The sequence below is a fragment of the Phymastichus coffea genome, unplaced genomic scaffold, assembly GCF_024137745.1.
Source record: "Phymastichus coffea isolate CEN01 unplaced genomic scaffold, Cenicafe_Pcof_1.1 PCOF00035, whole genome shotgun sequence".
Lineage (NCBI taxonomy): Eukaryota > Metazoa > Arthropoda > Insecta > Hymenoptera > Eulophidae > Phymastichus > Phymastichus coffea.
This window is the reverse complement of record NW_026706846.1, coordinates 111155-135267: the sequence shown is the minus strand read 5'-3', so window position 1 is coordinate 135267 and position 24113 is coordinate 111155. Positions and strand designations below refer to the sequence as shown.

Below are 24113 nucleotides of genomic sequence, written 5' to 3'. Positions count from 1 at the left end.
GAACGATCGCGTGACGCACTGAGGAATGTACGTATTAGGTGTTTCCGATAAATTTGAATTCTTCTCTCAAATATATTTAAATTTATTGAGAACACCTAACAAAAACAACAAACAAATTTTTTGAACTGCACCATTGAATTTTTTGCGAAACTTTACATTTAAAACCATATCAATCACTCCCGCATCTATAAGTTATCACCAGGCTAAAATCTTACTTGGGGCTCCCCTTAAGCCCTTTACTCAGAAACGAGGAAATTGATACAAAAATGCTTTAGCTCCACAAATAAAAGAGAATATAAATTTTTCGCACGCGCAGAGTTCGGCGGCAATACTACCTGCCAAACTTCTTCAAAAGTCCAGCAGCCCTATCCCTTCTGTATAAAAATGTTGTGGATCTTACTACCACTCCCCCAGCCCTTATTCTAGGAGGCCAGTGGCGCCGCCTTCCTCGTAAATCGCAATCTATTTATCGACATCATTTGTAGTCGGTATGTACGTAGACTGTATTTTTATGGTAATCATTGCTTGGCAACTTTAAAAAATTCTACAAATATTCATTTTTTTTGCTTTGTAGATAAACCGCAAATACTTAACAAATCAATGCAAATAATATTCAAAAAAATGGAATAAATTCAATAGGGTTATTCTCAATGAAAGTTAATTGAAATCGTCAAATTCAAGTAAAATATCATTAAAATTTTTTTTCAGTTATTATAAATCTGTCAGATTAAATACTATAATGTTGTCAAACAATAATTATAAATCAAGAAAAGTCGTTGAGATTTTAGAAATCAAGAAAATAACAATCAATCCACGCGGCTACCGCGACACTAAGAGAGATTATATTTTAAAGTAGTTCAAGTTCATATAAGAGCTTCAAGACTTGGGCTAAAAATATTGAGGTCGATTTGTAAGACACTTTACTACCAGTAAAGGGGCACCACTATTACCGTACAGTAAAGGGTGAGGGAACGGTAGATGAGATCCAAAACGTCTTATGCATTGTGCTGAGTCTTCTTTACATAATTTATGATATACGAAGGTCGTTTGAACAGTCCGTGCAAAGTCAGAGAGATGGCGCTATTAGTGCGTATTAAGGTTATTTTCAGTTAGTGGCATATCTTGAAAGAGCACACACGAAGTTTCAGTCAGATCGGCCAATTACTTTGCGTTTTACATTCGTTTCAATCAAAGAAATCGAGTGGTTGTAAAAAAATGGACGAAAAAGAATTTCGTGTATTGATTAAACATTACTTTTTCAAAGGCAAAACGCCTCAGGAGATTAAACAGAAGCTTGATAAACATTATGGTAATTGTACACCTTCGATTACAATGGTTTATAAGTGGTTTCAAAATTTTCGGAGTGGCCACATGAGCATAAAAGACGCTGAACGTTCTGAAACGTCCTGTTGAGGTTACCACTTCAGAAATCATTGATAAAATCCATGATATGGTGATGGCTGATAGAAGAGTGAAGGTGCGTGAGATTGCTAGTACTGTAGGCATCTCCAGCGAACGGGTACATAATATTTTGCACCAACATTTGGGCATGAAAAAGCTAACCGCTAGATGGGTGCCGCGATTGCTCACGATTGATCAAAATCGAGATCGTGTGAAGTGTTGCAAGAATGGTTTGCAACTGTTCCAGCAAAATCCGCAAGACTTTAAGCGTCGTTTCATCACTGTAGATGAAACATGGATACATCACTACACTCCTGAGACCAAAAAATAGTCTAAACAATGGGTTACCAAGGGGGAATCTGCTCCGAAAAAGGCGAAGACAATTCCTTCGGCCGGGAAGGTTATGGCGACTGTCTTTTGGGATTCGCAAGAAATATCTTCATCGACTATCTGGAAAAGGGTAAAACCATTACAGACGAATATTATTCATCGTTATTGGATCGTTTGAAAACCGAGTTGCTAGAGAAACGTCCACGATTGGCCCACAAAAAAGTCCTCATCCACCACGACAATGCGCCAGCTCACGCCTCAGCAGTTGTGGCCGCAAAACTGATGGAGATAGAATTCTAACTCGTTTCACATCCTCTCTATTCTCCAGACTTGGTTCCGTCGGACTACTATCTGTTCCCTAATATGAAAAAATGGCTGGCGGGTAAAAGATTTTATTCAAACGAAAAGGTGATTGCAGAAACGAATGCCTATTTATCAGACTTGGACAAATCCTATTATTTAGAAGGGATTAACAAACTAGAGCAGCGTTGGATGAAGTATATAAGCCTAAAAGGGGACTATGTTGAAAAATAAAAAAGATTTATTAAAAAAAATCAAGCAGTTTTTATTTTTGCACGGACTTTTCAAACGACCCTCGTACAGACTCCATGCTGCGCGCGTAACTTGTATCTCTTTCTATCTCTTTCATTCTTCGCCCTTCGTCTCATCGTCTTCCTTCTTCTTTCCGCCACGCATTCTCGGCTCTACCAATCGCCTTGCGCTGCAGCTCAAACAAAAAAAGATAGACACAAGAGTGCGTACACATGCACATACTTTCAGCCTGGCGCTGCACGCAGATGTCAGTGAGAGTCGAAACAGAGAAGATCGGTCACGCCGTGACTTTAAGTTATAACTTATATTCAAAATTATCTTCTTGTTGTAACTATTCGACAAATAAGGAAATTAGGCGCCAAAACCCGACCAGTAACAAAATTACGCGGACTAAAACACTATTATAGACGGCGCTGATAATCGACTTGACTACAATTTAGACCAATGAATCCGCAACCGTAAGGTAATGTAATCGAAGAGAAGCGACGTGATGCAGCGCGAGCCACGGCAGTAATTCCGGTACAGCAGAGAGTGTGAGACCTAAACAGCCGAGAGTGTAGTGTCAGGGCAAAGGAGCCGCGAAAATAAAGTGATTACCTTCCTTCTTTTTCTTTTCGTTTCATGCCCATCCGTAACCGACATCGTTGCCGATCGACCATAGTGCCGCCTGACCTTCCTGACCTTCGCGATACCGCCGATGACCCGCGAATTAACGGGAGTGCGCGAGACCTTTGTATGTCCATCGTTTATTTTAATTTTCTTTCAATTCCTTTCGCTTTCCCATCTATTTCCGACCCGAGCCGTGCTCGCCGCGAAGGTAGATCGCGATCGCGTCGTGGTGCGCTATACTCGCGGAATTCGCAGTAGAATCTGGACATTAGGTAGACTATTGTGAGTAGACACCGTTGCCAACCGGAGAATCGACCTTGGGCTGACCGGGGGAGACTGATCACGACTAGTAATAAATAATAATTTCCGTAAATTTGTGTTATCTTTAACTTAACCTTGCCTTGAGACTCCTCATTCCCCCGTAGCTAACGCGATTGGGTTATGCAAAACCGGCTAGCGCGTCGACGCTGTGACGTCATTTTGTGTACGCGAGAGATCGAGCCCCTTACTACTCTTCACCGTTCTCGAATTGGTGATAGGGCGCATTGAGACACCGCTCCGAAGACCGGCTCCTGAAAAAAGTGCCTGCCTCGAAATTTCTAACTAGCCACCGACCGCATTTCTCTTCGCACGTAAGATAGGTCTTCGCGACCCTTTTTCACACTTATAGGTGGCCAGCGAGATCAGCGTACAGAGAAACAACAAGCTACCGACATTCAGCGACCAGAACCAGCTGGTCTGCAGCACTACCCGCCCTCCTAACGCGAGGACGGTATCTGGCGCCCAACAAAATCAAACTGCAACGACTGGCTGACTGCGCCGTTGGTGGCGGTTGAGGCCGGAAGAAAAACCAAATAATTTTTCCGTCTCCCTCTTCCCGTCACATGTTATGTCACACGATGAGCACCAGCATTATTATTATTATTATTCAACTAGTATTACTAGCTATTTCTCTGAGTGTCAAGACCTATACGCCAACAAATAAATTTGAATAACAGGAACTATCGAAAAATGAAAACTTTCCGAATTCGAATCATCGTTTTAAAATGTATTTGTGGTGAATCTTCGACTGTCCTTCTAAGGATAGTTGTTGAATCTATCACTTCACATTTTGCGTGGACCCTTTGCGGCACAGAATGACAGTCCTTTTCAGGATAGTTGTTATCTTGAGGCCTTACGCATTCACTAACCATCAGTGATTTTTCTGTACAATTGTCTTGTCTAGCATAGCAGTTAGAATTTATATTACTAGTACTTGTAGAACGTTGGTGGTGAATTATGAATAATCCTTTTGAGGATCGTTGTACTATTGAGACATTAGTATTTCATATATTCCATTAGATTTATTTGATAATAGCCTATTTTTGCAATCATTCAGCATAATATTTATGATGGCTTGGAGAAACAGGCTGCCAAATTCATGCCAAACTAACATACTTGACTGAATGATAAGCATCATGCTGCAAGGTGTGAAATGGCTATTGCAAGGCGTAATTCTTTTCAAAGACTAGCTTTGCAAATATCAAATCAGAGTAGACTTTATATTACTTGCATTATATTAGTCGATGAAGATAAACGAAGGATTGCACAAGATCCTTGTTGCTTTAAATTTAATGTATTGACTCAAACTAACAGTAAATTATGGCCGAAACCATTTCCAGACATCGACGGTCATGATGCTTGGTTTGTGGATCATTCTGGTAGTGGAGTATGCACTTCTACTTGGAAAATAGACCGACACGTATTTTTATATTTTTCGATTACACGAAAATTGCACGTGTTATGCAATTTTGAAAAATAACATTAATATATTGCAATTATCAAAAATCCGGAAAAAAATTGCTTTAATATCGATTTTCCACTTAATTTTCGACCTATTTACATCGTTTTGACGGCATTTTGTAACGTTTTGAATAAGCCATTCATTTCCGTCGTTAAAATATAAAAAAAGTCAAAAATAAAGTAGATATAGTTCTTTTACAAAAAAACACATTTTTACATTTTTTTCAGAAACCCCATCTTTTTTTTCTCTGAAAAAATTAGAGATAATAAGCCTTTACATGTACTTTAAAATGGTAAAACTAATAATATGGTTTTTTGTTTCTAGCACGAAAAAAAATAAATAAATAAAATCCGGCAAAAAAACCTAAAAAGTTTGGATTGTTAAATTGTTATTTATTTTGTCTGCAACGGTAGTCGATTCGATTAATCGATCCGTTCGCGATTCGTATATTCGCGATGTTAGTTCGAACGACTTAAGAGAGAGAGAGAGAGAGAGAGAGCGCGCGAGGGTTTGAAAATAGACAGTTAAGCCTCAGCTGCTTTTGAGAAAGTACCACCGATTTAGTTTGCACTGTGTTTCGCCGTTATTTCTTATAAAGTTTCTGGGATTTTGATACGTGCGTGAGTGTAGCGAGGAAACATCTCAATAACAGCATTCGAAGCAGCAACAGCTAGGGCAGCAAATATTTGGAACCATGCGAGGCAGCGCAGCTGATCCAAGGAGCACCGTCTACATTTTCCGTCAACAATTACGGCTGATCACCGTAATTGCACCGCAGAGTAGGTCACCTCCCTATTATTGCGCGACAAAATACTTTTGAAAGTATTTTGTCTATCGCGAGCGTAATTTTTTGTATTCGCACTGAGCGTTAGATTTCGCGGCAAAGTTTGCATTCTCTCTCTCTCTCTCTCTCTCTCACCGAATTATTATCACTAATTGTTAATCCTATTTCGCGTGTGTTAGTCTTTCGGCGCATAAGAGACTGTAGTTTTTTTATTAATTAAACATTATTAATTTTATTCGCCGCTTACGTCATTTCGTTTTCTAATAGCTTAACAGATCTATGAAGGATTAAGTCTTAATCCGATTTCGCCTAGGGGATTAGTCGGATTAAGCATTAGGTCACTCACACCTAAGATAGATCGAGTGTCAGAAGTCAAGTGACTTAAGGTGAATTCAACTCGGTTGGAAAGAAGACACTGAAACGAAAGTATCAAACGTAAAGGCGAATACACGTATAACTATACGTGAAATTGTACTTTAAAATTTCATTTTTCACAAGTGCTCAGAAGCTGTTGCTTTAAATGAGCTAATGTTACTTTTAGCGGTACCCAGAAATAACGACGTGGACGTAGTAAGGACTGTTTCCTTTGGGGTGCTTGATTAAAGTGAGTCCCCTTGTCTCTCACTGTTTGGAGTGCTTGATTAAAACTAAAAAGGTTCTTCTTGTAATCATAATTTACCATTATTCCAATATTAACATATTTTTTGCAGCCTTATCTATTTCAAGTTTAGTGTTTTTCATTTTGTATCTCAAACTAGAGATGTATGGATCAGATGAAATAAGTAATTTATGAATCAAATCGGTATTAGTAGCGATCCTACTACACTTCTTGTATTGAACTTTCGGTAATGCTTCACGTCCTTGTTTCGAGATTCCTGAGATTCTTCAGATAATGAACCTATTGGAATTAGTGCAAAATGGTCAATGATTTTATCTCCATGACAAAGTATCTTATGCACAGATGCTGGCATATAGTACGAATTATATAAATTTATATATAATTTGTGATGGAGAATCACGGCTCGACCGTTGTTCTCCACCGGGCTCTCACTGATTCCCCGTGTGCCGTTGTTGAGCACGCTCTAATTGCTCCGTCTTGCTCTTTCTTTCGAGGTGCGACGGCAACGGCGGTGATTGGAGGGAGCCAACGTGGAGAGCGCAGAGAGAGAGAGAGACAGAAGATAGGGGAAAGCCGGCGAGTCGTCGGCAGACCTGCGCGCGCATCTCGCCGGCTTGAAGAGAGAAGATCGGCAGTATCTGCTGAGTAGTCGCACGGTCCGCCGCGCTCACACATTTTTCTTGGATTGCCCTTATTGTGTTTGTGAGTTCCAGCGCCCTCGCCGCGATAACTGTTCTTCGTCTGAGTCAGGATAAATCGTATTAACATAACTGATTAAGCAATCAACATTTTGTTCATTTTTATCGACTTTGAACAATACTTCACATAAATTTAAGTGGGGTAGAGTAAGAGATTCCATTTTAAAATATTAAGTGTGATGTAAGTGTGATGTAAGAATACTAATAATACTGCAACTATGCACAAGTCTTAATTTTTTTAAAATACACTAAAATTAAAAAAAATGGGCTCTCGAATAATTATGATGAATGAATGTGATGTGAATGATTATAGATAATACAATACAAATATGACTTATAAGTATTACTAATGAATATTACTAATATTAAAGGAAATTATTTAGCAAATTTTAACTTAAACTTTATATGTGGTTCAATTTTTTATACATCTTATTCTTATTGATAACGACTACTGTTATTCCATTTCATTTACAATTTAAGTTACTTGAATTTGACATATTCAATTTTGCTTGTTCTAATTATAAAAATATTATTTTATCTATAGTCTTTTCTTGTAATATAACTGATTTAGGTTTGTAAATCGATCTACCTGCAATACATTATAATAAGTTGCATACTATAGAAAGGAAAATAGACAGCCATACGTAGTTGTTTTAGATTTTCACCATAAACATAAAACAGTAACTTTCAAACTTTCACCATTATAAGCTTTCAATGATGTAGTATAAAATGGGATTACAATTTACTGTATAAGTATTTGAAATTACACGATTAAGAAATTTAAATTTATAATTGACACAGATCTTACATATTGAAATCTGTTATTTAAAAAAAAACGATAAAGTCAGGATAAAAAGACATAATGAAGTGCAATGTGTTAAATGAATTCTACGAGAGAGAGAGGGGTTTGTGGGTTTGGAGTATTGGGTTTGTGGGTTTGGGGTTTATGGGTTTGGGGGTTTGGGTTTATGGATTTGGAGTATTGGGTTTGTGGGTTTGGAGTATTGGGTTCGTGGGTTTGGAGTATTGGGTTTGTGGGTTTGGAGTATTGGGTTTGTGAGTTTGAGGTTTGTGGGCTTGGGAGTTTGGGGTTTGGGGTTATGGGTTTGTGGGTTTGAAATATTGTGTTTGTGGTTTTGGGGTTTGTGGGTTTGGGGGTTTGGGGTTTTGGGTTTGTGGGTTTTGGGTTTGTGGATTTGTGGGTTAGGTTTTTGTGGGTTTAGGGATTTGGGGTTTTGGGTTTATGGGTTTTGGGTTTGTGGATTTGTGGGTTTGGGGTTTGTGGATTTAGGGGTTTGGGGTTTTGGGTTTGTGGGTTTTATTGGGTTTGTGGGTTGGGGGTTTGGTATTTGTGGGTTTGGGGTTGTAGGTTTGTGAGTTTGGAGAATGGGCTTCGTAGCTCTCTTCCATATAGTATAAAAAAGATCCTCACCAAAAAATTATTAAGTTTGAACAAGATTTCTAACCTCTAGGTGGTTTTGAACCTATTGACCACAATGTGCGGCGGTTAGCTCTTCATCGAGGGAGTTTGTGCTTCAATAAATTCCCTATTTTGTTAGATAACCACTCCGTTACATTTCTTAGTACTCGTATTGTTTCTTTTTATATTTTTCAAACGTTTAATTTTCAAAGTTTGTTTCTTTCTTACTATTTAGTACAGTTTATTATATACTGTAACGGGGTTAATACCGTCTTTTTATTTTAAGCGCGCGATCGCATAGAAAAGCGCGCGTGATTACCTGAATGTTCAAACACGGAAATCGGAGAGCAGGAAGGAACGGGTGTCAGTCAACCAACTATCTACTAACGTGAAATAAATACATCAAAAATACTGTTAATATCACATACGGGATCGTTTATTGTCTCTTAATGCTACACTGTATTCGGCCCGCGTGTTTATGTTTACAAGACGCGCGCGCGCGACAATAACATGCCGTGTCGGATCGCTCGCCACTCTTTGTTCGCCGAGTTATTACATGCACGCTTCTTACGGAGCACGAGAGATTAGTTATTAGCAATTATTTAGCAATTTGCGAAATCAAGCTGGCCAGCTTACCTTATTAACTCTTGCACGGATAACAAGTGAGGTGATGGAGATTCGTACGGCACACGAATACGCTAGTCTTTCGGCAATGTTTATCTGCGGGCAATGATATCTCTCATTTACGGTTTCGCCCTCGATGGCGAAACTTTCCGCTCACGCACACTTGCACGCACACTTGCACGCACACTTGCACGCACACTTGAACGCACACTTTCCGGACGGAAGAAGGCACCGCTGCTGTACTTCAAGGTCGGCTCGTATCGGCACTCAGGATAGCTCGGAGGACACCAATTATAATTCCTGCGCTGCTCTGCGATCGGGCACTAATTCTCCACTGGTTCATTTTCGTACGCGCGCGTTCCGTCTCGTCTCGTACCGAATTCCCTCATTATATTTCGCCCCAACCGGCAGGTGCTGCCCTCGCCGGCAGCCACATGGTTGGACTGTTAGCGCTAATAAGACATTTACCGTCACAATACTTATAAAAAATGTATAGATGGACAAAGTTTTTGAAATTCTTATATTAACCAAATACTCTATACATTAATAAGTCATCGATGGCACTCAATGGTGACCATGAAGACGACCCATGATAATACATTCAAGTGCACGCATATAGTGAAGGTGAATCTCAATACAATAAAAACTACAACGTTTAACTTCGAATAAACAGGAATAAAATTAAACTTGCGAGTATTTTTGGGTAAGTAAAATTTTTTTTCTATTTTTAGAAATATTAATAAATACTACGTTTGCAGTTCAATTTTGAGATCTTACGTTCAAGTTATGGCGGATCAAATTTCTCAAGATCGTGTCAAATGTCAGAACTATTTCAATATACATACAAAAGTATTTTATCAAAGTGAACATGTCAAATTCTTTCAACTAAAAAATTTAGCAAGCCAGCGTCAAGAAATATATCATGATAAAGTTTTTCCACAGTCAGAAAGTGTTTGTATCAATTGTTATACACACATAAAGAAAATACTTAAGAGTAGTAATAAAGAAAGTTCTAGTGAAAGTGAAGATGAAAATTTTTATCAACCTATGTGCAGTAATGAAAGAAATGAAATATCCTATGAAGAAGGAAAGATTTTAGATGATGCAAATTATGAATAGGAATTAGAGTCACCTGCATTGATTCAAGAAATTAACAATGAAATAAGAAGCCGGTTCTCTGGAGCAGAGTCACCTATGAAAAAAAAAACGAAAGATAAGTTATGAATATTTGCCTTCATATGTTAAAAGAAAAAAAAACAAGAGATGGTAAAAGCATATGTCAAGGTGACGACTTCCATTTTACAAAAAGCTTACGATGTATTCGGTAGAAGAAGAGGACTGCAATGGCTGTGAATGGCTGATTAATATAAATAAAGTATTTGACCATTGCTCATCGTATTCGTCTAAAATTCAACTGCTAGTAGTGTTTATACTCGTACCACAATCTTATACTTTTGCACAAATATAAGCATTGATGCCTAACGTTAGTGAGCACATGATAAATAAAGCAAAAAAACTTGTGAGTAACAAGGAGATTTATACACAGCCAGATGCTTACGTTAGGCATCCACTTGATAAAGAAAGCTTGAATTTGGTGCTTGATTACTTTTTGAATGATGACTCAGATTATACAATTCAAAGCCCCAATAAAAATGATGTGATAACAATTAAGGAAAACGGTGAAAAAGTAAAAATAGTACAAAAATTTGTTCCTCGCAGTATCATAGAAATTTATCGTTTATTCAAGAAGCAAAATCTTGATGTAAAAATGACTCGCTCAAAATTGTATTCTTTAGTTCTAATATTGTATGATTGATCTACTTATGTTCAAACACGTGCCTTCGTACTCATTGCGAAAATTTTAAATTATTTATAGTAGCTGTGAAAATTTTTTGGCAAGCAGTTCCTCTGAAATAAATAATATTTAATTAAAATTATTGTCAGCTATAGTATGTTCTGAAGCAACGAAGGCTTGTTTTTTTCAAGAATGCACCTCATGTCCAAATGCAGATGGTACAACAAAATCATCTTTAGGATTCAAAGGATTTGAAGATTTTGATAATATTTGTTATGCCAAATGGGTGAACGGAGAGTTGAAACAACAGACTGTTAGTTTATCGTTTTTTCGAAGCGAGCTCATTAAATGCATAATGTCTACAAGTGTCTGTATGCGCATCCGAAATATTCAGCATACTAAAATCAAAGCTAGGAAATCTTCATTGGCAAACACATCTCAGCATTTAGTAATGCATGAGGACTTCGCTGAAAATTGGACCGTTATACTTAATAACCAAAAGCTTTGTAATTGTAAGTGAAGATAGAATACACGATTCAGCGCATGAATTAATGGCAATCAATAAAATTATAGACAATGAAAAGTGAACATGGTCCGTTCGACTCAATAAGTATTATATCAGATGAAGCAGCAGCTCATTTCAAAAATAGATTTCAACTGTATTAACTGATAAACAGAATCAGGTTTGAAACGTCAACTCTAATATATTTAACTCTCTCATATATTTATGATATAATATATATATATATATATATATATATATATATATATTGTGACGGTAAACGTCTTATTAGCGCTATCACCTCAACCATGCGGCTGCCTGCGAGGGCAGCACTTACCGGTTTGGGAAAATGAAATAAGGGAACTCGGTACGAGACGTGACGGGACGCGCGCGAATATAAACGAACCAGTCGAGGATTAGCTATCCGAACATTCAGCCGCACAACAACAAGCCAGGATTTTTCCCCAAAGTTTCCAACGAAAGTAAGGAGTGAGCCAGCCGATTTTTTGAACAAGAAGTGATATCTCAGCGTTCGCGAGAACTGAGTGTGTGTAAGTGAGCGTGAGTGAGGAGTTTCGCCATCGAGGGCGAAACCGCAAGTCAAATACTTCAGACAAGGGACCACTAACGAACCCTCTTCCTTCTCGCTCATTATACGACCATTAATAAGGTAAGCTGGCCAGCTTAATATCGCGACTTTTTGTGCGACTGTACGGAATGAATTACTAATCCCTCGTACTCTATGAAAATCGGTAACGTGCATGTATAGACTCTGCGAATAAAGAGTACAGCCACTCTGGCATTGCATGTTATTGACGCGCGCGCTCCTCGTAAACATAAACACGCGGGCCAAATATATTGTAGAGGATAGACTAATAAACTAACTCGCATGCGATTCAAATCATATTTTTACTGTTATTATTTCCAACGAATAGCAAGTTGGTTGACTGACTCCCGTCCCCTCCTGCTCTCCGACTATTGAATTTGAGCATTTCAATAATACCGCACGCATCTCGACACGCCTGCGTGCCGAACGAATAATCGGATTCAAACGGAGCAATCGCCCCGTTACAATATATTGTGACGGAGAATCTCGGCTAGGCCGATCTCGTCCGTTTGGCTCTCGCAAATGTCCATGCGCCGCGCCGGGCTGAGAGTGTGTACGTTTGGCATACACACTCATGCTTGGACCTTTTGTTTGCGAGGTACTGAACACGGGCTGAGCTGACTACTGGAGCGATGCAGATGGCGCAGAAGAAGAGAGAGAGAGAGAGAGAGAGAGAGAGCGCTGGAATTGCGGATCGCCGCGGAAAATTCGAGGAGTCTCTGCTAAGCTATGAGCAGAGGAAGTCGCGCGTGCGGATAAAACCGGAAGGTCACGGTTTTTCCAAGTTGGCCTCGCGACCTCGTCGACGATCGTTCGCTGCGGAGACACGCCCGGTGCGCGGACAAGGATTGGAGCGTAGGCTGGGTCGCGCCCAGCCGTGTCCCGAAGTATACCCGGCACCGGTGCGTGTGGGTAACCGGCGAGGATCGCGGGTGCGCGCGCGAGCAGTCAGGACGTGCTACAGTCCCGAACGGTAGAGAAGCGGCGAAGACAACAGCAACAACAATCAACGAGCGAGTTGCGGTTGAGGCAGCTATATTGTGGAGCAAGCGAGGGGACGAGCGAGAAGACAAATAGCGACGACAACAAATACCAGTGAGACGGTCAGCGAGGAGCACACCAGTGACGTCACGGTGCAGAGCGCTCCAGTCGTCGGAGAGGCTGAAGGTTGAGGTCGGTGCCGTATTTTTCTCTTGTCTCTCTCTCTTGCATGTTTGGGCGTCAGTCTATGGCTGGTAGCACAACAGACCTGCTGGCTACCCATTGATAGTATATCAGCGAAGTGTTTGTTGGGCACTTGTTATAATATTTAGTTTTTATAAGGGAATCGGCAGGCTGACCAGCCACCGATTCACCTTCGCGTTCGTGTTTGTTATTGTGCCGCTCGTAGTGTGTAAGTCCGAGGTTGCCGTATTGTAATCGTTTGTTGACAATTAAAAGACTAGCGTATTAATCCGCTGTTGTGTTTATTCGCCGCTGTATCACTCCTCATCCCGACTTCCCCGTTGAACTGCCATGCGTTCTCCACTTCCTGGAGGCCCAGTCTCACGTGCCTCCAGGAATTTTCGAGCCCTTGCTGCTGGGGGATCCGGGGGTGATTGCAGACCCACTGCCCCGGCCCACAGGCCTCCTTTGGCCTGGGGCACTGAGTCGAGCAGTCAGTCACCTCTGGCTTGCTCGGCTCTGGTGTCTGCACCCCCTGGTTCGTCGTGGACGTGGACCGACGGCCCTCTTCGAACGGACCGTCGGTCTGGTTGGACACTTTTCGGGATTCCGCCTTTCTTGGTTGCGGCCTCAATCCTTCCCGGAGGAAGTCGTCCACACGCTCGCGAGAGCGTTCCTCCCGGGCAGCCACCTCGACCTGGGCCCGGACAAATCTTCGGGCCTCGCCGATCAGCCGATCGGCGTCCGGGCCCAGCCTGAGATCCAGAAGCATCCGGGTGGCCACCTCGAACGCCTCTTCGCTGATCACCAGCTTCCTCTCCATCTGCATGTAACGGAATTATATAAGCCGACTATTCGTTGAAGAATAGTTGCTCGCGGCCGTCCGCACAATATTTATCAAAGGAGGGCTCGGGAGGCACGAATGCTCCCACGACTGAATGGCACACCGAGCGTGTGTGCCAATCGCGCACGAATTGAAGGAAAATCGGGAAAACGAACGGGTTAACGCAATAATATATGACACATATATATATTATTACAAATTTATTAATACGACACAATAAATGAAAATGAAAGAAAAACACACAAATTAATAATTAGACGGAGCACGCACACTCCGTCTCGCAAATCGGCCTAATACAAAAATCGCTAATCCGCTTAACCGGATTATCGGCAATCCCTGCCCGATAATCCGCTTAAGCCTAAGCGCCCGCGAACTCAAAACCCGGCAACGGGGGCCGGCATCACTGCCCGACCTGCACCGTTGCACCCGCGAACACCCCGGACATGCAAGAGAGCGAGAGAGAGAGAGAGAGAGAAAGAGAAAACCGGCACCGACCTTCCAACGGCGACCTCAGGCGAAGATGGCCGCTCCCGGTCAACGGCTGCGGCCTGCTGCTGCTGCTGATGTTGTTGCTGTTGCTGTTGTTGCTGCAACGGTTGCTGTTGTTGCTGTTGCGGCTGCTCAGCCGCTCGCCGGATCCGCTCACCGAACACGCGCGCGCCGGCGGTACGGGCTTCGCCCTTACCCACGCACACCGGTGCTGGGCGGCAAGGCTTGGCTGGGCGCGACCCAGCCACTCACTCCTCACTCACAACAAAAATGAACCACCGATGCGCGCCCACACACCGGGTGCGCATCCACAAAACAAAAAAACGTGGCGAAGCACCGCACCGCGTCCAAAAACCAACGGAAGATCCGAAACGGCGACAAACGAAAAACAAACGCGCGCACGCGATCGGCCAGCCCAAACGAAACTGACGATTTCCCCCCTCGGCCGCGCTCTCCCCATTCCGCTCGCTCCCCCGCATGGCGATCCTGGCAACGGATCGCCAACTCGTCGGCCGCATCCAGCTCCGCCAATGCCCGTTCGCCGCACCTCAAACAGAGAAAAACCAGGCATGAGAGTGCATACCAACACACTCTCAGCCCGGGTGTAGCGAACGGACGAGAGAGAGACGAAAGAGAAGTCGGCGAGCCGAAATTCTCCGTCACATGCAAAAGAGAAGAGGGTAGTCAAGGGATATCTCAGGTTCAGCCCTTAACCTAACCGTCGTTGCGTCACGCTTGACGCTACACTTTACGAGGACGTCCCGGTCCCCTGCGCTTCCCTCGCGAATATGGCCCACTTGCGGGGGTAACTGGCAGGACTACCTTCCGCACGTGTTGGGTGGTTCTGCGGGGCCTGCCTCTTCCCCTTGCCGCATTGCCATTCAGGTCATCGTCACCTGATGCCAGGAGTTCGCTCGCAGGGTTCTTACGCGGTCTACCACAGCCTCGCTTAGCCGGCGTCCCGATCGGCGTCTTTGAAGCCGCTACTGACTCATCACGCTCGTTCGCGGGGGCTGCCATCGCGGTGCGCTCGCATATCGGATCCCCGCTGGGATCCTCTACCTTCGCGGGCGGGTCGCCTGCGCCCTCCTCTTCCTCCAACGGTGTTGAGTCCCCGCCTTCCGGTTCCTCGTCGTCCTGGTCCGAGAATGGGCCGAAATAGGACTTGAGATCCTTGGCGTGGACCAGCTCGGGCAATTCTTCATGCTGGTTACCGAGGCGGTAGGTATTAGTCACACATACCTCCTCGATAACATACGGGCCAGCATACTTCGGCGCCAACTTCGCCGACACGCCCTGAGCTGCGGAAGACAAGATACGGTTCCGCTTCCACACCCAGTCCCCAACCCTAAAGTCGGTCTGACGTCTCCTCCTGTTATAATAGACCGCCTGACGATCCGCCTCCTCCCTGGACTTAGAGCCAGCGCGTTCCCATAAGTTAGGCAACTGGCGCATGTGCTCACCCCATTCGGTCAGTTCTTGGCCCTCCGACGCTTCTCGAGCCAACTGATCCTGGGCTCTCCTAAAGGTCGAGGGGGGATTGGGCTGTCGACCGAAAACGAGCATAACCGGACTATAGCCTGTCGCGCTATGAGTTGCCGAGTTCAAAGCGAAGTTGAACTCTGGCAGGTTTCATCCCAGCTCTTATGGTCCCGCTCCACGTACATGAGCATGGCCTTGAGGGTCTTGTTCACTCGCTCTGTTGGGTTTGCCTGTGGGTGGTAAACTGGGGTAAGGGCGCGCCGGATGCCGTTCCTCAGCAAGTAGGCATCGACCTCCTGATTTTTGTATTCGGTCCCGTTGTCCGAAAGAAATATCTAGGGCGCGCCAAACTTGGTTACCACCCTCTCATGCAATTCCCGCACGATGGTCCTTCCGTTGGCCTTGCGTACGGGTACACACTCAACCCATCGAGTGAACAGGTCCAAAAAGACCAAGATGTATTCAAACCCTCTCGAGCTCTTTGGGAATGGGCCAGTAATATCACTGGCCACCACCTGCCAGGGTCGCGAGACCTCTCGACGACCCACCAGTCCGCAAGGCGGCCTCTGTTCCGTCTTGCACTGTTGGCAAACCGGGCAACTCCTAACGTACTCTCTGACCTGCTCGTACATTTTTGGCCAGAAATACAGGCGCCTAGCCCGGGAGAACGTCCGTTCTCTCCCCTGATGTCCCGCTGCTGGCGCATCGTGTACCTCCTCGAGCACTTGATGCCTTTTCTCGGCAGGAACCACTAGCTTCCAGGCTTCCTCATTGTCGATGGACCCTTCGCTCTCCTCAGTCGGATTGTAGTGGTACAGTCTCCCCCCTACTACCTACCAGGTAGGTTGAGAATGCGGGTCCTGGCATACTTCTCGGTATTTTTGTAGATACCAGGCATCGGCAGTCTCCGGCTGATGAGTCATGGCACCCACTTCTACCACCCCCTCCTCATAGGCCTTAGACAAAGCGTCTGGCACCACGTTGAGGTCTCCCTTTCGATACTCTATATCGAAAACATGTCCTTGCAGTGCTAGCGCCCAACGCGCTAGTCTTCCTGTAGGATTCCTCATACTGTGGAGCCACCTAAGGCAACTATGATCGGTGATGACTTTGAAGTGGTGTCCCTCGACATAAGGCCGGAACTTCCCGATAGCCCACACCACAGCCAGGCACTCTCGTTTGGAGACTGTATAGTTCCTTTCCGCACTGTTTAGGGAGCGACTAGCGTACTCGATTACGCGCTCCTGTCCATCGATTTCTTGCGTCAATACCGCGCCTATCCCGCTATCGCTCGCGTCCGTTTGTAATACAAACTGTGCGCTGGGATCTGGCGACTGCAAGATTGGTGCAGAGACCATTGCGTCTCGTAATCTTTCAAATGCCTGCTCCTGTTCCTGCTGCCAAGCAAACGGGATGCTCTTCTTCGTCAGGCGGTTTATCGGCTCAGTGATTGTCGCGAAGTCGGGTATAAAGCGACGATACCACGACATCATCCCCATGAATCGCTTCACCTGCTTGATGGTCCGTGGTGCTGGGTACTCCATAATAGGCTTGACCTTCTCCGGATCTGGCCTTACCCCTTCACGGTTCACAAGGACCCCTAGGTACTTGACTTCCGATTTACAGAAGTGGCTCTTGGTCTTATTTACAGTGAGGCCCGCACCCAGAATTCGTTGTAAAACCAATTCCAGGTGTCGCTTATGCTCCTCAAAGGACGGCGAGATTATGATCACGACGTCGAGGTAAGCAAAAGCGAAAGGATCTAAATTCGGGCCAATCACTTTGTCCATCAACCTCTGGAAGGTCGCGCCTGCGTAGGACAATCCGAAAGGCATTCTCTTGAACTGAAAATGCCCCAGGCCAGGGACTGTGAACGCCGTAATGGGGCGCGACTCCTTTTTAAGAGGAATCTGGCGGTACGCGCTATTCAAGTCCAGTGTCGAGATGAACTTGGCATCCCTGATCCTTCGCAGGATGTCGCTCATGAAGGGCAATGGATAGGCGTCCGGCTTGGTTACCGCGTTTCCCTTCCGGTAATTTACGCAGAACCGATATTTGCCATCTGCCTTTTTCACCATTACCACTGGACTTGACCACCCGCTGGTTGCTGGCTCAATGACGTCATTGTCCAACATGGCCTTGACCAGCGCGTGCATCTCGTCCCGCACTCTGTCGGAGACCGGATAGTACTTTTGTTTACAGGGTCGAGCGTCTCCGATGTCTATCTCATGCTCGACCCCCACAGCACAGCCTAAACTCTCACCTGCGTCGGGAATTAATCCGTCGACGAGGCTAGCCACTTCTTGGCGCTGTGCTTCCGTGGCTTCTACCAAGCCTACGGGTGCGAGGCAGGACGTACCAGTGACGCTTGCCACTTCCAACAGTACCGCCAATTTGGCTTTCGCCAAGTACAGCTGGTCCGTGTCAGGGTTCAGGTTGGCGCTGAATTCCCTCACGAAATTCGCGTCCACATAGCAGTCATCAGACAGCAGTGGCGTTATGACGACTCTTACATCCTTCGTGATTCCCCATACCGTGAAGGGAAAAATCACATGACCCAAGATAGGGCATGGGCGACCATCGGCGAGCTTTGCTTCTCCCGCACGTGTCACATCTAGGCCCAGCCCCATGTCCGATGCCAACCTCAGCCCGAGCTGACCCATTACCGTCGATGAGGCTCCGGTATCATATAGTGCCCTTAACTTGTAGGCACCTATGTCCACCTGAAGCCACCATCTGGTCTCATCCTCGGGATTATACCTACGGGGAGCTTTCTCCGTCCCTCTCTCCTCTGTGGACCGGAGGCTTTCATGGCTCTTCTTGCCAAGGGCAGCCGCTACTCGCATCGACGTGCTCTCACCCGTGGGCTTCTGGGTCACAGGCGTATCCTCAGGAGCGTCGGGTGGTCTCCTAGAGCTTTTGGGTCCGACGGTCTCTTCTCCGACCCATTCGTACCCATGCTCCACCACTTGAATCCGACCTCCATACCCTTCGAGGATACAAAATGCCCGGTTACCCAAATCAGGCATCTGCTCGGTCGTCGCTTCAAACGCCACCGTACTGCCGGGTCTCGTAGGATCCAATGTCCCTTCCGAGACCTGCCTGAACCCTGGGGTCGCTGACGGGTCTCTGCCAGGTTCTAGCGACCCGCGACGAGAGGTCACCTCTATTGGGGACGCGGAGGGGACCTCCGTCCTCCGTTTCCATGCCCGTTTCCCTTGTTGCAATCAGGGCAGTACCTCCTTGTGAAGCCCAGCTTGCCGCAAGACGAGCACTTGATTGGTTGGGAGAAATCTATTTCTCTCCTCTGACCCTCTCGTCGCTGGCCAGGAGACCCAGGGGGGTTTTATTTCTCCCCCTGTCTTGCGGCCGACCCCTTGGCCGCTTGGGAGAGTTAGCCTTCCTCTCCTTGAAGTACCGGTCTATCTCGCGTCGCAGGGTCGCTACTTGTGACGACAAGTCTTCGAAACGGTCAGTTGCCTGCGTCGCAGAGATTGAAGACCGGTTCTCGGGTTTCCTGGCCTGGCTCTTTACCGGTGACTCGGGTTGCAGCTGCTCTGTACCCCGAGGTTTATTGGACATGGCCACCGTTCGGGGCCCTGCCCGGGGCGGTGGTGCCTTCGCTGACACACCCATGTGCTCGGGGTATAACGTGGACGTAGGCTCCAGCCTGGTCCTCGGGCGCTCGTCGTCCCGCAAAGCGGTCTCGATCTCAGTCGCCCGGGCGTGGAATTCGTCCACGTTGGAAAACGTGTTCCTCCGCAGCTGCATTCGGATGGCGGGCAGGAGATTTGCATATAACAAATCTATTTGTCGCTGCTCCGGTAACGGCGGGCGTAGCTGGGCCAGCATGAAGAGAAGGTGGCAGGCATACTCTCGTACCAACTCTCCCTTCTCCTGGTACCGTGCTTGAGCCTCTTGCAGCAATCTTTGTTGCTGCAACTCACTCGACGCAAACCAACGTCGAGCACCAGCTACGAAGTCGGCGTAACTCCTCCACTTAAACTTATTAAGCTCGTACCATGTCCTCGCAACACCTTCGAGGAGTTCTGATACAGAGCATAAGATTTCGCCGTCGGTTAGCCCTGATCCCGCGCGTAGATCCTCCAGTCTTGACAAGAAGGTGTCCACGCACTCTGAAGCCGTACCTGAGTATCGCAGCTTCCATCCTCGGACTATCCTACCCGCATCCCGAGTCGCGTAGTACCCTGACGCTGCATTGGTGTCATACCAGGCGGATCCTTCCGGGATCGCCTGCTCTTCACCCATGTCGGCGTCTCTTGGTCCTCTTCGCGGCGGCTGCTCCGTCCGTAAAAGCACCTGCCTTAGAGGAGCCTCTCGAAGTTCGCCAGGGGTCGGTCTCTGGGGGTACTTCCTGGTACCCCCGGATCGTAGTGGCACGTATACGTGGACTGGAAGTCCACGGTTCTCCTGAGCCTCTCCGGTATGGTTGTTTGTCGATTGGTGGGGTCCCTGCTCCTCAACTGCTGGACTTCCACCTGCAGGGCGGTCACCTGGTCGCTCCACCGCGCGCATGCCTGGTCGTGCTTTTCCAGCATCTCTAATATTCGGTTGATCCCGACACGGTTGCGCTCGATTTCTTCCTTCAATCGCTCGGTCACGCACCGCTCCTCCTCTTCTTCTTGAGGTTGTCGCTCCTCATTTTCGAAGCGTCGGGCTCTTCGCCTATCTGGCGATCCGGTGGAGCCCTGGTGCTCACTACTAACCCCCTCCGAAGGCCCTCTGGCCACGCCGGTCCTCCCTTCCTCAACGGGCTCTCGCTCCCCCATTTCGCTCCGACTGTCTTCCTCAAGGTTGTCGAAGACTGCCAGTGTTACGTCTTACGACGCATCCTTTTTGTAACAACTGCACACTCGTGAAATTCAAAGCTTCTAAAACTATTCGCACGTCAGCAGAAAGCTGACGAAACGCGAGGTAAATGACACTCCGAAATAAAGTTGTTACACCTTGCGACACATCCTCTTTTGTAACAAATGATTATTCAGGAAATTCAAAACTGCTAAAATATTCACACGTCAGCAGAAAGCTGACAAAACGCAAAACAAATAGCACTCCGAAATAAAGCCACCGAGCACAAGAATGTATATTCAGCAAAAAACAAAATGTCACAATTCAATACTGACCTGAAAATTAACATATAAAAAGCAATGAACATCATTACGAGTCAGTTGATCAGTAGTCAGTCAGTCAATAAGTACCTGTAAGACTCAACTCCGTACACACTGGTCCGACAATTGGTGATCATTTTACTTAATAAACTCACGACTGTTACAAAGCAATATCGTGCAAGTATTATTCAACAACCTATCCTATTCAATTCAACAAGCAGTTAGAGCCTGCTACGCTCATACAATCCAACAAGCAGTTAGAGCCTGCTACACTCATACAATCCAACAAGCAGTTAGAGCCTGCTACATTTTATCCACAATTAAAAGCTACAATTATCAAGGTAGTACAATCATCAGACATACATTTCTACATATATTTATTATAAGTGAGACATATCCGACCACTAGTCAACATATTGGAACGTCTCATTCATTAGCTATTCGTAGTTGATGCACGAGACGTAACAATTGGTTCCGGTACGAAAAATACATTCGATTGAGATAAAGGAAATTATTTTTATACATATTAAAACTTAGTTCTTATTAATGAATTAACGCATCAAACATAAAAGAAAGAGTTCGAAAACCGCGGATATACGAGTAGGCGTCGTATTACAGAAGTAAGCAGCACACGTCACTTTCTTTCATAGTAACCGAATTTCAAAATTGCAATTTTGCAAAATTATGAAACTAAGACAACAGCAGAAACAAGTGACCGAAAAATAATTTTCAGACAGTAGGTCAAATACCATACGTAGATAGAATTTCCTTTTTTCTTTTTCCCCTTTTATTTTTGTCATCTCAATAAGAAATTGTGTTTCCATATACTTCTACCATAATTTTTTGCTAACAATAATTTACCTTATTTTATATATTTTTCCTACTTCATCTATTTTGATTTTGTCGAATTCCCTTTGTTTATCCCGTTTATTACGAAAGTGCAATAAATGAGCAAGAAGTCCAGCACAACGAAGGACACATCATCCATAATTAGGAAACTTACGCGATCACAAATCGACAAGAATCCAAAATTAGAAGACCTTTTAGAAAAAGGACTGGATGAGATAGCTTTCAAAAAGAGTAACAAGCTGCAAAGATCGCCTATTAAGACCAAGACCCAAGAAGAAATCGTAAGAAAAGAGAAAAACACAGGAGCAATAAAGAAAATCATACCAACAGTTGACCAATTAGTTGATTTAACAGAAAAACAAACAAATAAAACCGACTACACTGATTCAGACAAATATTCACTATTAAACCAGACGTTTGACACATTTGACTCAGAAAAACACGATAGATATTCAGACATTGGAGGATTTTTAGGTGAACAAAGCCTAATATTAGGGACACCAAAAGATATATTATTCAGCATAAACACAAACGAAGAATCTGTCTACACAAAATATTCATTACCAAAAAACTCTGACGAACCTATTAACCAACAACAGAACATCGAAAATTCAAAAAAAGACATTAGAAAAACAAACAAAACACAATACATAAACGAAAAGGAGAGTGAAAGAAACACTCAGCAAATTCAAAGACAAATTCAAGAAAACCAACGTATCACAAGTCCAGCAACAAACCCAATAAACATGGCAAATTCACACCCAATCAAATTATCACTTAAAGAATTGGTAAATTATGTTCCGGACTTCGATGGCAAAAATATGCAACCCGCAAAGTACATCAGAAGATTACGACGAGTAAAAAATTTAGTAGAAGACCAAGATGAACATAATGTAGTAGAACTATTGAAAGTGAGAATGAAGGGAGAGGCAGAAGAAGCTTTAGGAAACAGCTGTGTAGAAACAATAGACGAATTAATTACAGCAATACGAAGTCTATACCCAATTCAAGAAGACATACACGAACTGCGTGCTAGGATACGCAAAATAACACAAGGAACTACAGAATCAATTATCCAATACACAAATAGATTATGTCAATTGGTATTAGAAATAAAAGAAATATATAAAATACAAGAAACAAATGAAATAGCCAGGAAGAATTTCTACGAAGAATTAGATGCGGACGCAGCAAAATGTTTCAAAAAAGGAATGCGAACGGAAATAAAATACGAACTGGGTAATGAGACAACATTACAAGAAATGTCCAAAAAAAGCCATAGAAATTGAAAATGACATAAATATTAGAAAAACAACAGATAGTATAACAATTAATAACACATATGCAGAATACAATGATTATTATAGACCTGAATTACCAAAAAAAATCATGATATGTCAAATTTGCCATGACCCCCAACACGAAGCACTATTTTGCCATTCTGCAGCATGCGTCTATTGTAAGGGATCAGATCACTTTTCTAATAATTGTAAAAATTCATTAGACAAAATCAATTTGATATGCAAATACTGCAGCCAAAAAGGACACTCAATAAGCGCTTGCCCACTGAATAAACGAAGAAATATCCATTGCCAATACTGTCAAGAATTAGGACATGAGGTAGGTCAATGCCCCTACATTGCCGACTACATAAAATGCTGGAAATGTGGAGAAACAGGACATGAAGCCATTAAGTGTAAAAATAAGATCACACAAAAGGTAAATAAATGCGATATTTGTGACGAAGGAAGTCATTCAACGCAAGAATGCCCTGAGGTCTTTTGTAAAAAATGCAATAAAAAAGGTCACTCTATCAAATTTTGCACAACAGGTAAAAATAGATCACCTTATAGAATATGCACCCTATGCCAAGAACAGGGACACAAAGAACAAGATTGTGAAGAAGCGCGAATATATTTCACAGAACAAAGAAATAAATCAAGTTACAAATGCCAATTATGTGATCAATTAGGTCACACAGCAAAGTACTGCAGACAAATCGCGAATACACAACAATCTGCAAACCCTCAGCAAAATCAGCAAAACTATAACACTTACAATAGAAACCACAACAACGGATACAGAAACAATTTTAACAATGATCAAAGAAAAAAATTCTGCGCTTATTGCAAAAATATAGGTCACATAGCAAGTGAATGTAGGAAATTACAAGCACTAAAAAATTATCCAACTCAAAATATTTCAATCACATACGAAGGTTGCAACGAAACTGGACATAACATAGATAACTGTGAAAAAATTAAAAGATTACAAGAAGAAAGAATATTTTGCAGAATCTGTAAAGGTGTCGGTCATACAACAGAACAATGTCGCAAACATGGAACAAACTCGGAAAACTCTGGAGCTCCTTTGGGAAGGAACGCCTAAAGAATGAGCAGACAATAAAAACGTTCCAGGACAAAACACTCACT

The 24113-nt window shown here is 44.1% G+C and overlaps 1 protein-coding gene across 1 annotated transcript in view; it reads right to left on the bottom strand.

Annotated features, from left to right (window-relative positions):
- Positions 1-24113, bottom strand: part of LOC131663408 (nucleoprotein TPR) — a 490761-nt gene that overhangs the window by 356781 nt on the left and 109867 nt on the right. The gene's annotated exons all lie outside the window — the stretch shown is intronic.